Raw genomic sequence first — 17282 nt, 5'->3', positions numbered from 1 at the left:
GTGGCAGGGACTTCAGTGGTTTGCCTTCACCTGCTCACCATCCCTCCTGGTATGAGCTTGGGGAGCAAGCCTTAGACCCAATCCTGCTCATCAAAATCTTCTCTCTTTGAAGTAGGACCCATGATTTATGGTGGCATTCCTGTTTTCAGGAGAATCTAAAAGCTTAGACTAATCCACAGTCTTAGCTTTTTAAAGGATTCTAGCAAACAATGCATGCATTTCCACTTTTAACACTCAAAACTCCTGTTTCTCAAAAATGCTGACCTGTACATCCTTTCCTACTTCAGATCATTGTATGAAAGCAGTAAGAGAAAAAATAGTGTTGATTATTTTCTTTGTTTTTGTTTTAAAGATTTTATTTATTTATTTATTTATTTATTTATGAGAGAGAGTGCTTGGGGGGAGGGGCAGAGGGAGAGGGAAAGAGAATCTCAAGCAGACTCCCCACTGAGCTTGGAGCCTGAATGGGGGCTCAATGTGGGGCTCAATCCCGTGACTCCCATGATGACCTGAGCTGAAACCAAGAGTCAGACACTCAACTACTCAGCTACCCAGGCACCCCAGTTGTTGTTGTTTTTAAAGACTTTACTTTTAAGTAATCTCTACACCCAAAATGGGGCTTGAACTCACAACCCCAAAGTCAAGAGTTGTACACTCCTGGATTAAATGAATGACAGGTATTAAGGAGGGCACTTGTTGTGATGAGCACTGGGTGTTGTATATAAGTGATGAATCACTAAATTCTATAACTGAAACAACATTACACTGTGTTAAGTAACTGGAATTTTTTTTTGTTTTTTTATTTGAGATTTATTTGTTTATTTGGAGAAAGAGAGAGAACACAAGCAGCAGGGGAAGAAGGAGAGGGAGAGAACCCAAAGCAGGCTCCTTGCTGAGTGTGGAACCCAACATGGGATCGATTCCATGCTTCTGAGGTCACAATCTGAGCGGAAACCAAGAGTCTCATACTCAACTGAATGTGCCACCCAGATGCCCCAACTAACTGGAATTTAAATAAAAACTTGAAACTACAAGAAAAGAAAAAAGGAGACAAAAGAAAAGAAAAGAGTTGTATATTCCACCAAGTAAGCCAGCCAGGTGTCCTAGAACTATACTTAATATAAAAGGATTGGGTATTAAAATCATAAAGTAGGGAGCACCTGGGTGGCTCAGTCAGTTGTTTCTGACTTTTGATTTTGGCTCAGGTGATGATCTCAGGGTCACCAGATGAAGCCCAACATCCAGCTTTGCACTGGGCATGGAGCCTGCTTAGGATTCTCTCTCTCCCTCTGCTCCTCCTTCACAACTCATGCATCTGCATGCTCTCTCTCTCTCTCTAAGTAAATAAATAAGTAAATAATCATAAAGTGGCACATCACCCACAAATTTATAAGTTAAACACCTGTTTTCCTTTCTGTTCTCGTCTCTTTTAAGAAAGGCCTTAAGTTTTAATCAGTATTGAATTCATTCAGTCATCCATATATTCATTTACTAAACAGTTCTTGAGCGTATATTCTGTGCCATGTGCTATGCCAGGCATTGAGGATACAAAGATGAACAAAGCACTGCCCCACAGATGGATGTATTAAGGAGCCTGGCTCCCCGGGGAAGCCCAAAAAGTGGAATCAGACAAAGTTGTGGGAATTAAACACAGAATAATGGGCACTAGTGATGTGAAAGCAGAAAGTTTTAATCAATTTACTTTGAAACTAGTAGTATAGAGAGAAATTCAATTAACTTACTAATTATCTTTAAATTCTAGGAACTATTTTTAGCCATTAGTTATGGAAAAAATAGCTTGTGTTACAAGATGGGTTACTTAGGCATGATGGAGGTTTTTTCCTCTCTCCGTGTCTTCTGGTCCCTGGAAATGTGAATGATGGCGGCAAAGTAAATCATCAGGGCAAATTGTCCAGTTGAGCCCAGAGCGGGGCTCCTTGGACTTGGTGATTTCTCCCTTCACCTGTATTGCCATTAGCTCTCCATTACTAGGGTGCAGGGTGCACTTTTGGGGGCACAAATCATGGTCACACCCCAAACACATCTTATGCTGAATAGATTTTGAGGAAGAAAAAGCAATAATTTCATTTATTAATCATAAAGCTAAAATTCCAGATCGCTGGCCTATCTATATATTTATGGGGGAAAAAAAACAAACCTTTTTTTTTGTCCTTGGGTGGGGTATGAGGAGCAGTGAGGTCTCTTCTCTCCCACCTCCTACGCAGGCACTGGCAGTTTAACAAGTGGTAGGATCCCTGAGGCTAAGGCAATGAATAGAGAACCAACGATGTTAAAGCCAGGGTGAGGTCTGCTTTTGAGAAGCAGAAGTTCTGGGTTCAAATCCCTCATTGGTCTAAAACTAGCCATGTGATTTGAGGTGCCACTTAATTTTCCTGAACCCCACTTGACCTACATGAACTTCAGTTTCATAATCTGTAAAAGGGAAAAGAATTTTTACAGGCTTACATAAAAAACTAAATGAGATAATATAAACTGTAAAGTACTTTCTGCTTGTCAGCAATTTGGGTAATGCAGAGACCTCCTAGCACTCTGGCACCACATCATGTAGGCACCCAAATGTGAGCCCTTTCCTGTGGCACCCAAATGTGAGCCCTTTCCTGTGGCTAGTGTTTAAAAATGTTCCCAGTACTACTCCCCTCTCCCAAATACCTAGATGACAGTGTTAACTCCGCTTTTTAAATGAGACTGACCATTCCCTAATTAGTCCAAATTAGAACAATTAATGTATTCAGAAGGCCAGATCATCCCAACTCTTCTTTGCAAACTTGGGCCCACTGGGGACAGGGTCTGTTCTACCAGAAGGGACCAATCCCAGGAGCCTCATTCTTGAAGTCCCAGTGATATAGGGTCTGGTGTCTATAACGTGGCCATAACCTTTGATGATGAGATCCCTGCAGCCAGCATGCCCTGGCCTGTCCAATAGGCAAGAGAGCTGCCCTCTGCCCAGTGTTCCCAGTCTCCTAACTTTGCATCCAGAGCTTTGTGTAAAGGGGCCCACACCCTGCAGCTCCCACCTGGATCCAGGAGAGATAAGCCAGCCTGTGCTCAGTGCTGACACCAACAGTGTTCTTCCAGGTGGCCCCATCTTTCAGCATGGGGTGCTTTTAAGAACTTTCTTGAAGAACTAGTTACACCCTGAATACAATTTGTAGACTGAAATAATCTCCCCGTCCCCCCAAAAAACCAACAAAACAAACTGGCGTAGGATCTCACATATGGTATATAGTTTACTTTATAGCTAGTGGATTAAAAAAAAAAAGGTGGGGAGCAGAAAGGAGGCAAGAACAGAACTGAGAAATGGCTCTTGTTTTAGTGAGATGCAAGAGTGGCTGTGGGAAATGTATTTCGGTACCATAAAAGTGCCTGATGAGGTTGCAAATTCTTTTATATTTTTTAAGATTTTATTTATTTATTCATGAGAGACAGTGAGAGAGACAGAGACATAGGCAGAGGGAGAAGCAGACTCCCCACAGGGAGCCCAATGCAGGACTTGATCCCAGGACCCCAGGATCACGACCTAAGCCAAAGGCACTCAACCACTGAGCCACCCAGGTGCCGCGAGGTTGCAAATTCTAAATCTCCTGTATGTGTGACCCCTAACCCTATGTGTGTAAGCCCCCCTTCTCTGTTCTCCATCACTCCCCCTTTTCCTGGTCCTAGAGTGTGAACCATAGGGGTGCAAATATGGGGGTAATAAATTGGACTGACCAGTGAGGGGAATCAGACAGTACATTAGGAGTCTGGATAATGTCACCTATCCCCCTGCCTCCCTCCCACTGTGACCCTTTTCCATAACAGCCCAGGGAAAATACCCACTTGGAATTAAATTTCTCCCCATGGACACTGCCTGGGAACCTGTATGTCATCTCCCCTGAGTTTACATACCCAGGCCCCTCCTGGTCACCTTTCCCAGCCTTCCGTCACACATACCCCTCCGTAGAAGTGTGGCAGGTATGGACATTTTTCATGTTTTGTGTGAAATGGAAGAAAAATGAGCTTCTCTATTGGATAAGTGTCGATCTGCCCACGACACTAAATTTGGTTCTGCCGTCACCGGTGACATGAAGCAGCAGCCCAGTTTAGAGGCTAGCTTTCGGTTTAAAATACTTTCTCCAGGCTCGGGTTACATATGACCCATTCAGGGAGGCTGGAGGGCACAGTTTCTCTGGTCATTAGTACTAAGGACACATCTGTTGGCATGGAGAGTGGACTCAGAGGGGAGGTATTGGAAACATGTAGGCAGCAAGGTTCAGGAATTGGGGAGAGGCATGATCTGGCTCCCTCTCCAGCTGTGAAATCTCTGGTCCTCAGTCTGCTCCCCTACAAAGTGAGGATGATAATCCCTGCCTGGGGAGGGGGGAGTGAAGGGTAAAGGAGGCAATGTTTTCAGTAAAATAAATGCAACTGGCTGGTACCATTATTATCAGCATCTTCATATAACAAAACTAGATTAGACCAATAGGGAGTTTATTAAGCTGATGTGAAGTAGGGCAGTCAGGCTGTCGGCAGGCTGGGGTTACACACATGCCTTGAAATACTACCCACCATCCACAAGCACGAGAAGCCCTCCACTCCCAGGGCAAAGACAGCTCAGCCATAATCCAGTTCCAGCTCAATTCAAATTCCAAGTGCAAGTGCTTCAGTGAATGACACCTTGCAGAGCTTCTTATCACCAAAGTCAACTCCAGCCTTTAATTTAATCACTTTTGCCTTAACCGGTTCCCAGGTTCCCATCCAGGGCTAAACACTGAGTACCCAGAAGAGGCTACCCCTGGGCATAATTAGAATAGGAGATCCTGTGCCAAGTACCTGTCTGATTAGGAAAAAACTGAAAACCCCATGAGAAAATGGAAAGGCTCCCAGGAAATTCCATCTGAGAGTCACAATAAAGGTCAGGGAAGCCCCAGCCCCTCTCCTGAGAAGTCCCCCAGAGATATCACTTGAGGTTATGCTACAGGCACAACCACCCACTGCCCTGTCTTGCACCCTGGCTTTAGGCCTCCTCTGCAAAGAAGGGAACAGACAAGACCAGTCACAGGCTGGACTGCAGCCACCTGTCCATCCATTCTGGGCTCAGGTCCTACTGATGGGCACTTACCCCTGGGAAGGAGCTTGCACCATCCTGCCAGCAAGAGGGGAGCAGAGTGGCAGGAGCTGAACTAGCTCAGGCACCAGGCTCCACTCAGCCCATAGGGACTTCAGGTCAGTCACCTGAGTCTGGCTCCCCAGAGGCATCCCCACTCCCTGTGACACTTGTCTTCTGGAGCAGCTCGAAAGAATTCTCATAGATGGCTTTACTTCAGTTCTGCAACTACCCAGTGAAAAGGGAGCCCACACTATCATCCATTTGTGGGGTGAGGAGGTTGCATAATCCCCATTTTACAGATGAAAAAATGGATGTATAGGAAATCTTCAACTTCACCACAAGTCTCATAAGTGGGTAAACAGGGAAGATTGCGATTAAATTCAGGGTTTGACAAGCCCACGCAACAGGTGTTAACAGGCCCACAAAATGAGGCAATGGCTAGCCTCTGGAATTTAGTCTTGCCAGCAATAAATGATAGGGAGAGCTTTAAAAAAAAAAGAAAAGTTCTTTTTCACTTGGCCCAGATTGTCAACTTATAACATGAATCCTGCTAGTTAAAAAAAAAAAAAATTCCCATGCATTTCCCATCAGACATCAACCATATAGGTTCATAATTATTTATAGCACTTTAGTGACACTGAAAGGGAATTATTTCAGTTTATTCGGCCTTTATTAACAGTCTGCAGGGAACAGAGCGCAGCCATCACCCCCTGCAGGGTTAAAAAGGGAGGGACTTGAGAAATACAAGAGGAAGAACTGAACCTAGTGGGGCCAGCAGGCACATCCCACAGGATTAACCCTGAGGAAAGGTTAAAGCAGGTTCAGGTGAGTTTGACTGATCACTCCATTATTCAAGCAGATTTAGGGATGTTCTGTGAAATCCTTCGTTTCTGAGCTGGGCTCATGGTGACAGCACAGTCAGAAGGTGAGCTGCTGCACGTGGATTGGGGCCAGGGTGGTATTTCCCTGTTCCAAGGAAAAAGACAAGACAACATGGATGGCAGGAGGGTTGCTGACTCTTCCAAACAGCTATTCCTGGTGATTCTTGGCAATGGGAGCGTAGAGAGGGAGAGATTCACGCGAATTTATGTTGCAACTATTACTCACCCCAACACAGCAGGTTATATACAGTATTTTACTCATATATACAACCTTTACTTGGCTTATTAACATACCTTGATTTAAATTCTGATGCATTACCATCACTGAAGTTAAGGGCTGTCAGGGGTTCAGCAAACCTAGTATAAAAAGTCTTGACATACAACAAATAAGGCAGTAAACGTTCACATTTAAATATATAATTACGGGGCACCTGGGTGGCTCCGTCAGTTGGGCATGGCTCGGGTCACGGGCTTGGGGTACTGGGATCAAGCCCCATGTTGGGCTCTGGGCTCAGTGAGAAGTCTGAGTGAGTTTCTCTCTCTCTCTTTCTCCTTCTCCCCCCTCCACTCCCCCCCACCACACACATGCGTGTGTGCATGTGCTCATTCCCTCTCCAATAAATAAATAAATAAATCTTTAAATATATATACAATTATAATATTAATATGTATATATATTTTAAGACAAAGAGATTCTTTAAATTGTAACTTTCCCTTGGGCATTAAAGCATTTGGTTTTAGATTATTAATTATCCAATAAGCCTCTTTTTGAGGGGTAGGTAGGCTGTGGGAGAAGGCATGAATTAAGAGAATAGTTTGGTGCCAATGGCCAACTAAGAACAACTGGACATAAGCACCTCTGAAATGACCTACAAATCAATGGCTGAGCTGGATTTGGTCCAGGACAATTCTGTTGACACATAATTTAGAACACAGGTTCTCATTCAGGTCCTTTACCCTGGAGGAGGGACACAGTTCCACAGTTTCATGAATCGGTTTTTGCCAGCACTTCCTTCTTGGCATTTTGTGTTGGCTGGAGATCACATGACAGCAATTATGCTCTCAGGGGTCTTCTAATATCCTTGGTGGCCTGGGGAGGAGGCCATGAAGATGAAAGTGCATCCCTCGGATTTTTTATGCTACAACTGCAGACTAAATCTGAAAACATCATCACCCAGCCTTCCTGGGAAAACAGAAAACCGGGCCACAGGTTGGTAGGCAAACTAGTAGCTGGGACCAGAGATCATCTTTTTTTTTAAAGGATTTTATTTATTTGAGATAGAGCAAGAGAGAGAGAGAGAGAGAGAGAGAGAGAGAGAGAGAGAATACAAGTGGAGGAGGAGGGGGGAGAGGGAGAGGGAGAATCAGGCTTCCCACTGAGCAGGGAGCCCAATGTGAGGCTCCATCCCAGGATCTTGGGATCACCACCTGAGCTGAAGGCAGATGCTTAACCGACAGAGCCTCCCGGCACCCCTCAGAGATAACTATGTTCCTCTTAGATGCCTGCCTGATGGAGCAGGAGAGTGGATAGGACCAAAGGAAAGGCTGTGAATGGAACATCATTTCCAATGGCTTCAGATTTAATTCTACCTTGCTGATTTTTAATCATTGGAGCTTAATCTAAAATCCCTTCACTAAGGAGAGTCAATATAATAAATAAGATTTACATTTATTTTGGGTCTTATGGGGAGAATTTTGCAATACCCCCTTAACCTGGGGTTCTATGTGATGAATTCAAAGTGCTGAGCAGTTCTGGAAGGCAGGCAAAAATGGGGGAGGGAGGATGACAGCCTATCATTCACTTAATACCGGAGTCTCCACAGTAGGCCCCATCCCAGCTGACACCGTGTAAGAAACGGAAAGGAAGGACTGTAAATATTCAAGGCTGAGTTCACAGGGCCTGATGTCCACAGCCATGGCCTCTGCCTACCACAGCCAAACTTCTATTTTCCGTCACACTTATTACAATAATCACATAATTTAAGTAAGATGTAAGCTGATGTGTTTCAAGTACAAAACAAAAGACAAACTCTTAAAATCATTAATTGGTTTTAGGAAAATCAGGTTGAACACTCTGGAAAGACTTCATAAAAATGTTTTTTTGTTGTTGTTGTTTTTGTTTTTGTTTTTTTACTGTCAAACAAGATGTTAAAGACTGTGAATGAAATAGTAAAACTCTAGAGAGATTCTGCATTCAGATTACTCTGTAGTGTAAGCCGCTTTTACCAAGGAGCTAAAATCTGAAGTCCTAAACAATGTATTACAAGTGTGGCTTAGGTGAAAAGGACAAGAAGTTCCAACTGGCTGGTCCAAACAGCAAGAATATCATTTTGTAATGACTTTTCTGATTTTAATGACTTTTTAAAAACTAAAGTATTATGACCCTCAGTCTTCATTTCATAGATAAGAAGTCTTCTTAAATCAAATTTAGTAATTCAGATATGAGCATGCTCATAGAATGCTTGGAGAGTTCCTGGATTCAGAACATGCTGTGTTTGCTTTATTTAGCATCTTCTGCTTTACTCTTCTCTTGACCATGAGGTCCGTTTGCCAGTTTACCAACTTCAACACCCTGCTTATTTCATTTGTTAATCCTCTCCTCCACTGCCCTCCATTACTTTTCCAATCCCATCTGCACTCACTTTTTTTTTTTTTTTAACATTTTGTTTATTTATTCATGAGACACACACAGAGAGAGAGGCAGAGGGAGAAGCAGGCTCCATACAGGGAGCCCAATGTGGGACTCATCCCAGGTCTCCAGGATCATGCCCTGGGGCTGAAGGCGGCCCTAAACCACCAAGCTACTGGGGCTGCCCTGCACTCACTTTTAATTCAGTGAGTAAACTAGTCAGATCTCTGGACCCCACACACTAGCTAAGCCAGGTCACCATTCCCAGGATGGTGGGAGGGCGTGGTTCGGCTCAGGCTGGTGGGGAGAGTACACAGTCTATTCCTGGCGTGGAGCGGATTTCAGGAAGGAAGAGGACAGAAGCAGGGACAGCAGATGATAAGTCACTCTGCTTGCCTGTGTCAAGAATTCTGTCTCTACATTTAAACATGGGTGTGTGGGATTTTCGGGGGACCCACTTCCACCCGAACAACAGCACCTGGCTCCAGGGGAGCTGGCCAGCTGCCCACTTCTATCTTGATCCCTGTAACAATTTATCTGTTACAAGTGATTCTATCACCAGGGTCAGTAGATGCCTTTGCATAGTCACCAATCACAAGTCAACACTTGTTGCAACACCAGAAGCTGCTGCTCTTGAAACCATTCACTAAGCAATTGACTATGTGCCAGGCCCTGGGTTAAGTACTGCATCACCTCCTTATCCCCTTTAAACTCCACAGCAACCAGTGAGTTAGGTCCTGCCATACCCCCAAGGTGCAGACAACAAACTCTCCAAGAAAGAAGCTCATTAACACAGCTTGGGTCCTGTAGTGAGTGGGAGAGCTAGGACTTGGACCTAGGAGGTCTGATCAGTGTCCACACCCTTAACCACTGGCCCAACCTAATACCTCTATCTGTAAGACACTGCCCTGTACCAACGGTCTATCAAGGAAGAAACAGTGTCTGCCTTCATGGTATTTTCACAAACCTTCCTTGAATACCTGAGGCACAACATATATATATATATTTGGGGGGGGTTCATTTTTTTTTTTTAAGATTTTACTTATTTATTCATGAGAGACACAGAAAGAGAGGCGGAGACACAGGCAGAGGGAGAAGCAGGCTTCATACGGGGAGCCCGATGTGGGACTTGATGCCGGGTCTCCAGGATCATGCCCTGGGCTGAAGGCAGCTAAACCGCTGAGCCACCCGGGCTGCCTGGGGGGATTCATTCTATAGTGTCCCTAATTTGAGCAAGTACAGAGCCCACTGAAAAATCAACACAGCAAAAAGATATCCAGATAATCCACTTGGAAGTCACTCAAGTTTGTATTTTGTGGAAGCTGATTCTAGCTGCACATCTGCAGGATGTTTCCTAATAAAAAAATTCAGAAAGTTCAAAAATCATTCCAAGGTGGCCTCACAATGCTTCTCCACACTCAGTTGGAGGCCATCTATGCAGGAAAGGAACCTGGCTGAGGTGGCAGGGCATGGGGCCTGGAGACAGGAAAAGTGTTCTTAGACAGTAACCCCTTTGGTGAGGTAACTGGGGTGAGACTGGCATGTATGGTGTATGTCTGATTGCCCACACAGGGTTCAGGGGAGGCTGCAGAATTATAGCAGCCTCCCATTTTCCCCCAAGGCAGAGTAGCAGTGAGTCTTGGGGACGAAGGACTCTAGGTACTTCTATGTCTATGCCACGGCATAAAGGAATATTTACTGCAGAGACTGGGCCCAGGAAGCGAGAAAAGCCTCCAGGCCCACTTCCACCAAGGAAGCCCTGAGATTCTTGCATGAGGCTGTTCCTATGTCCACCCAACTCAACTCAGCCACAGGCTCAGAGCTGGTCCCACTGGCTGGTGCCAAGGCTTTGATCCCTCTGGGGGATCTAAGATGAGGATCTGCTGTCCCTAAAACTTCACTGATTTGACCCGGACCATAGCTGAGTCTATGCCATGATCTCCTGATCTTGATTTCTAGCCTTCTCTGAGCCAATCAGAACCAGCTGCTCCTTTGTATGACAGAGGGGTCTTGAAAACCTGGGTCTGGGGTAAGAGGTTTCAAGTTCCTGGAATATTTTCTCTTTGTTTTATAAACAGAGACACAGAGGTTGAGTGAAATCCCTTGCTCTGTGTGTCAGGGCTAGATCAGAAATTATGAGCTTTAGGTTGTGCTCCAATTACGGACTCTTTCAAAAGTTCATTTTGTGAGTCCAGTGGCTTTGGAATTTGAATCTTCCACTGAGTCAATGTTACAAATCATGCTTGGGTTCCTAAGCTAGCCCACAAAGGCCTATTAAAGCCACGTGTAGCTGAGAAGGGGAGGGAGCTAGTGTCAGACATCCAGCTCTACTACTCACCGGCTGTGTAACCTTTAGTGAGTTACTAAACCTCTCTGTACTTCAGCTTCTCCATACATAACAGAGATAATAACAGCAGCACCTGCTACAAAAGGAGGCTGTTGGATGAAATGAGATAATCTCTGGGGAGCACTTAGAACAGTGCCTCTGGGGGTGCCCGGGGGGCTCAGTCAGTTAAGCATCTGCCTTCAGCTCAAGTCATGATCCCAGGATCCCGGGATTTAGTCCACACTCAAGGAACATAAGCTGCCATTATGATAAGAGTGCCAGAGTAACAATGTTTCTAGAGCAGGGCTTCTGACACTAGCATGAGTGACATTTTGGGCTGTATATGCTTTGATGTGGGGGACTGTCCTGTGCATTACAGAATGGTTAGCAGAATCCCTGGCTTCTACCCACTTGGTGCCAGTGGTACCTTCCCCAGGTGTGAAAATTAAAAATGTCTCTAGCCATCTTAAGGGCCCAGGGGGCTGAAAACCACTGTTTTACAGGAAAACGCCTGAGAGTCCCAGCTGGACTACTGGGGTCCTCTCCTGGCTGCAGCTCAGCTGGTGAGGCAGTAGTCTTCCCTTCCCCACCTGCTCAGGTGCCCCTCCATGCTACTGCTCCTGCAAATCACCCATGCAAGCACCAAGGGTGCCAAGCTAGGAGCGATTAGTTAGGTGGATATTTTGGGGGATGTGGAGGGGTTGAGGGGCAGTTTTTGAGGTAGGATAATGAAAAAGTCGGGTGGGGGGGAAGGGGAAGGGGCAGAGCCAAATGGAGTTTCCCACCTTCATGCATCCTTCTGACCTCTGGCACCAAGAGGTCTCACACATGGCTGCACAGGGCCTTCTTTCCCCCTGGGGTATTGTGTGCTTTCTGCCCATTCCCTCTTCTGCACTCTTCCAGTCAGCAAGGGTGAGGTGCTCAGTGGGGACCAGGGCTCTGGAGCCAGGGAGTGCTGTACTGAGAAGGGAGAAGTCTTGGCAGCAGAGGAGGGCAGGTGTGGAGATGCACCAAGGGGCACAGGCAGCTTCCTGATTCCATGACCTTGAATATAGCCCCCCCCCATTCTATTTTATCTTTACCACCTTTTTGACCTGCATTTCCCCCATTTTACCCATTTATTTGTTAAATGGGTATAGACCAAATACCTGTTGTATGTCTAGCACTATATTAAGCCCTTGGGGGTGTTTTTATTTGTTTTTGAGTGATTCTTTTACGTTTTTACAAAAGATTTTTATTTACTTATTTAACAGAGAGAGAGGGCAGGGGAAGTGGCAGGCAGAGGGAGAAACAGACTCCCTGCTGAGTAGGGAGCCCCAAGCAGAGCTCATCCCAGGTCCTAGGGATCATGACCTGAGCTGAAGGCAGATGCTTAACAGACTGAGCCACCCAGGGCCCTGAGTGATTCTTTTTCAAGGTGGGATTAAGGACAATACTATCTAGTTGTAAAACTATCATGTGTTTAATTAGACAACTAATATATGTTCATACACAGAGCTGCAGAGACACTCAAGCCATATATGTAAATGCTGAGGGAAGGTGTAATGAATGAAACACAGTTTCTTAAAATCTTCAACAAAAAAAAATAAAATAAAATAAAATCTTCAACAAACGGGCTTCATGAACTGATGTTAAAAGGGCAGAAAGAAAATTCAGACCAAACAAAGAGCACCGCAATCCTATTACATCTCTAGGCTGGCACTGCCCTCCAGGGCATGTGGGCCAAAGCACATGTTCAATAAAAGGGGCTCTTTCCCCAAATGGAATAAATCTGACCCCTTCTCACTCTGATTCTACGTTTTCTTCTTGCAATTTGTGGGAATAATCCATTTCTTTTGTTCTTGTCAGGGATGCTGAGCCTGATACCTGAAACCAGTTAAAAGACACGCCTTTTCACAGTGGGCAGGTGCAGAGGAGGTTTGTGTGGGGCAGGCACACAGAGTCATGGACTGTCACTTGTCCAAAAACCAGCAAAGCCAACAAAACTCTCCTGCCAACTATCCAAAGGCAACCCCAAGAGCCACACCAGGTTATTGCAGTCAACACAAGCTGTTACAGAAGCAACTGTTGGTCAAGATATTGATAGGCTTCAGGAATCTCTGGGGACCAGGTACTGGGATGGCGGTGGGGTGGGGGTGGTAATTCATTTATTGTTTAGAGGAAGGGTTTGGAGACGAATAAGCAATTCTTACCTAGCAAACCTAAGTAGCATTATAAAATGAAAAATAATACCTTCATTAATTTTGGTAGGAAAGACATTTCTCTTTCTGCTTTAGGGAAAGGGATTAAAAAGCCATCCTGCTGAGCCTGAGCACAGACTCCAGAGCCAGCCCCACCCCACCCCCTACCCCCGTTGCTGTTCCAGGTTCCATCATCCATCCCAACTGGCTCAGCTGGGGATGGGGCCTGGAGGTTCCTGGGTGCCGGATGCCAAGTGGGGTCTCCTGGGACGTAAGTGAGCTCCCGCCTGATGGGGATTACTGGGGACAGGAGTTGATGGCCCTCGGATCCGTGCCTGGAGATTTCCCGTGTGGGCGCAAATGCTGGATCCCTAGAGATCCCGGGGGTGGGGAGGGGGGAAGCCGTTTAGTTGGAGCACACGGAGAGGCAGGGATGGTGTTTCCAGATCTGCTAACGAAGATCCATTCCCCGGCCCCTGGGATTCCTCCATTAACAGCCCCCAAGCCTTGCCGACCAAGGGAGAGCCACCCCAAAGCCGCCAACACATTTCAAAATGGTGCAAAATCGCGGACATTTGGACTGCGCTTTGTTCCCGGCACTGAGCTAAATGTGTTCACTCCCGCCAAGCTCCCTTTCCCCCAACAGACAGGACGTGACCTCTCCGCCTGCGGTCCACCCCGGGCAGCTGTTGCCGTGGGCTACCGGCCGAGACCCTTGCTCTGTCCGCATCCCGAATTCCGCGTCCAGCTCTAGGGTGGAGGGGTGCGAGCGGAGAAGATGCTCCAAGCGATCCGTGAGCCTCTCCTGCGACCCGCCCTCGGCGGACTCAATTCTGCAGGGTCACCCCTCGCGACCCCGGGCTCCAACCTCCCATGCCACAGACAGGAAGGTTCGGCGCGGCCCCTGGTGGGCTCTTGACCCCGGAGCCGGGCCATTCCCTGGACACTCAGGTCAATCTGTGCAGCTCGCGCGGATGGTTCGGCTCCGGAGATGCTCATCGGTCTCAGAACTGCGCCCCCGCGTCAGTTTCCAGCGATAGAATCAGCCAGAAAGCCGCGCGGCCGGGGCTCCACGCAGGAGGGCGAGGCTCGGACCCCTTTGCCAGGGGTCCGTACCCCCCCTTTCCCGCCCCCCACCTCGTTCCTAGGGTGGCGGTGAACTCAGGCTTTTAAAAATCTTGCACGTTCCCAAAATAATACTCGGCCAGAATAATAAAAATACAAGAGACGCCGATCTGGGTGGTTGAGGCCGCCGGAGGCCAACTGGGAAGAGCCACCGGCTCAGGGTGGCGGGGAGGGGGGTCTCCCTCCTGCGGCCTCCGTTAGACCGAGGGGCCGCGGCCTCGCCAGCCCCTGGGGTTCTCAATCTCCAGGGAAGGGGCGGGGCAACGCCCAGAGGTCCGTTCTTGGGACGCGTGTGGTTTCTATAGCAACCTCCCCTCCGCACCCCCCTCCCCTAGTCAAGTCAGGAAAAATGGGTGTGGCCCGAAGCGCAGGAGGACCCCTCTTGCCCCCTCCTTACAGTCTCCCGCCCGGCGAAGCAACAGGGCCAGAAGCGGAGAGGGGCCCGGCTGCGTGCTGTCCCCGTCACCCCCCCCCCCGCGGGGTAGCCGGCGCCCCCTACAGGGCAGCCGGTGGGGGGTAGCCCTGGGGCCTCTCGGGGTGTCGGGAGGGGCTTCCTCCCTCGGCGGCCACCCGCACGGAGCGCGGAGACCTCGAATCCAGGCCTTCTTGGCGCGCCTCTGGGGGGGGCCCGCGGGGTCACGCCCGTCCCATCCGTGCCCTCGGGGCTGTGACTGGAGTCCCCCGACCCCTGCAAGCCCGAGATCTAACAAAGGGCTCGAAAACGAGGGGCGGAAAATAGGGGGAGGGGCGGGGGCCTTGGTTAAACACTCTCCTAGATAAGAGCCAAAAAACCGGGGCGGGCAACGCAGACCACGCAAGCCCTACAAACAAAGCGGCTAGCGCCCGAGAATGACTCGGGTGAATGCCCCAGGGCGCGAGCCCACCGCCGCGAAACGCCAAGATTTCAGCGCTGACTGCCGCCCTCCCCCCATCAATTACAGTCCCCGCCCTGTCCTCCAGAGCCCAGCCACCGGCTTGGCACGGTACAGTAAAGACATGACACGCCGCAAAAAGATGGCACCTCGCGTTTGGAGCGGGGGAAAACGGCAGGGGTGGGAGTGGGAGGAGGCACAGCCTCCTCTCCCCCTCCTTGCCCACCCGGGTCCACACCCACTGCCGCAGTGAGGGGCGAGCCCTGCGCGCCAGCCCCGCGCCTCCGGCAGGGAGCGCACACGCCGGACGCCAGGCGCAGAGCGCGGAGAAAGGGGCCCGCCCCGAAATGCACCTGCAGCCCCCGCGCGCGTCTGTGAGGGGCTGCGGCTGCCCGCGCCAGCGAGCGGGCATCCGCCGCCGTCGAGTCCTCCCACACTGCGAGGCCAGGTGGCCCCAGCCTTTCGCCATTCCGAGCCTCCACCTCGGGGTCGGCGCACTACCTTTTCTCGGGCACGGCGCTGCTCGCGTCCCGGTGCCAGGCGCGCGCAGGGGGAAGGGCAACTAAAGTGACAGCGCCTGGACCCCTCCCCATCTCCCCGATTCCACTCCCAGCCCCCAAATGTCCCCTGCGGGTTTCTGAAGGAGGAAAACGGGGAGGGGGTGGGCCACCGCCTTAAATCAGAGGCGATGAAAGCCCCATTGGGATTGCTACCGGGGAGGTGAAGGGAGGGGCAGGCAGGGAGTCATCTTTTCTAGAACCGGATCCATACCTTCCCGAAGGATTTACGGCAAACCGAGGAGGATAAATCGGATTACAGGTTCGGTTTCGGGGGTCGTCACTGGACACCCCCCAACACACACACATAGACACACGCCCATTGCGGCAAAAGGCGACGGTCGAGAGTGCACAGCAGCCCCCTCCCCCAGGTCACCACCATCCGGGCCCCACCCTTCGGGCACAACCTCTGCCCAGGTCCGCGCGAAGCGGGTCGTTTGGACACCCCCCAGCACACACACACACACACACGCGCGCGCGCGAGTGCATCCCCTGCATGGATCCCTTTCCAAGCCGCCCTAGTCCCAGCGCCGGAGCGCACGGGGCGCAGGGAGGAGCCCCAGCCGTGGCCCCCGACCTATGCTTACCTCGTGAACCCCATCTCTGCCGCGGGGGACGAGGGGCGGCAGCCTGGGAGTGCAAGGAGGAGGACGGGGAGGCAGATTTAGGAGCCTCGCGCTTACCTGATAGTCGACAGAGGGCGAGGACAGGAGAGGAAAGAGAGTGGCTGTGGCGGCGGCAGCAGAAGGTGGGCGGCGGCGGCGGCGGCGGCGGCGCTGCTGCTGGTGCGGGAGCTGGTGGGTGGCTGGGAGCGCGAGCGCGCGCACCAGCGTGAGGGCGCGCTCCCGGGGCCGGCAGGCGGCGCAGGCGCGAGCAGCGGGAGCGCGAGCCTCCCCAAGAGGGGCGGGCAGCGAGGCCTTCCTTCGCGGGCGTTTTCTCCTCCGGCCGCCAGTGGGCGCGCGCGAGCGCCCCCACCACGGGGCCCTCCCCGGCCTCCTGGCTCCGTCCTTCTGGCGCTTCCCTTCTCCCGTCTCCCCTCCCCCCCCACCTCGGGCCGCGGCGCAGGCCGCTATGCGCATGTGCGTTCCGTGGCGCACGCGCACTTGGCGTCTCCTCCCGCGCCTGGAGCCTTTGTCTTGTCAGAGGGGTCTCCGCCCTTGGGAGAGAGGCTGGGTTGCCCCCTGGATTTGCCCCTTTTCCTTCCTGCCCCGGAGTGATGGCCTGTCTCGGTCCTGGGCAGGTTTCCATAAAGCTCCCCAGTCGGCCCACCGCGGACCTCAAGGCCTCCCCGGGCTCGCCCTGCTAATGGCTGGAAGGCATCCCGACCCCTAGAGATGGGCTCCCTTGTTGGAGATTAGTTTCCCCGGGTCGGCTTCCTTTCCACCTGCTATCTTTCCACCTTTGTTGTTGACCAAGGTGAATTCTTAGTAAGTCCACTTTAAACAGGCTCGGTTGTCACATAGTGCAGGTTTGGTGTTTTTTTTTGTTTTTTTTTTTTTTTAATCAAGGAGCATTCAAATCTATTGATCTAACCGTAATCTTAGAATAAAAATTTTAATTGGACGAAGTTCCCAATAGCGCTTATCACGTTGCAAAGCATTTTCA

The 17282-nt window shown here is 49.7% G+C and overlaps 1 protein-coding gene across 14 annotated transcripts in view; it reads right to left on the bottom strand.

The window, feature by feature from the left end:
• Positions 1 to 16575, bottom strand: part of MAPT (microtubule associated protein tau) — a 105551-nt gene extending 88976 nt beyond the window's left edge. For 11 of the 14 annotated variants that reach the window (XM_041724688.1, XM_041724691.1, XM_041724693.1 and 8 more), the window contains exon 1: positions 16361 to 16516. The gene's annotated coding sequence lies outside the window, so the exon portion shown is untranslated. Of the gene's footprint in view, positions 1 to 16360 lie in introns of all 14 variants that reach the window. The other 3 variants (XM_041724687.1, XM_041724686.1, XM_041724690.1) reach the window with 3 other exon arrangements.
• Between the last annotated feature and the right edge of the window lie 707 nt (positions 16576 to 17282).

This window comes from Vulpes lagopus, chromosome 12 (genome assembly GCF_018345385.1).
Source record: "Vulpes lagopus strain Blue_001 chromosome 12, ASM1834538v1, whole genome shotgun sequence".
NCBI classification, from domain to species: Eukaryota; Metazoa; Chordata; class Mammalia; order Carnivora; family Canidae; genus Vulpes; species Vulpes lagopus.
The sequence above is the reverse complement of the archived record's forward strand: the minus strand, read 5'-3'. Positions and strand labels throughout refer to the sequence as shown.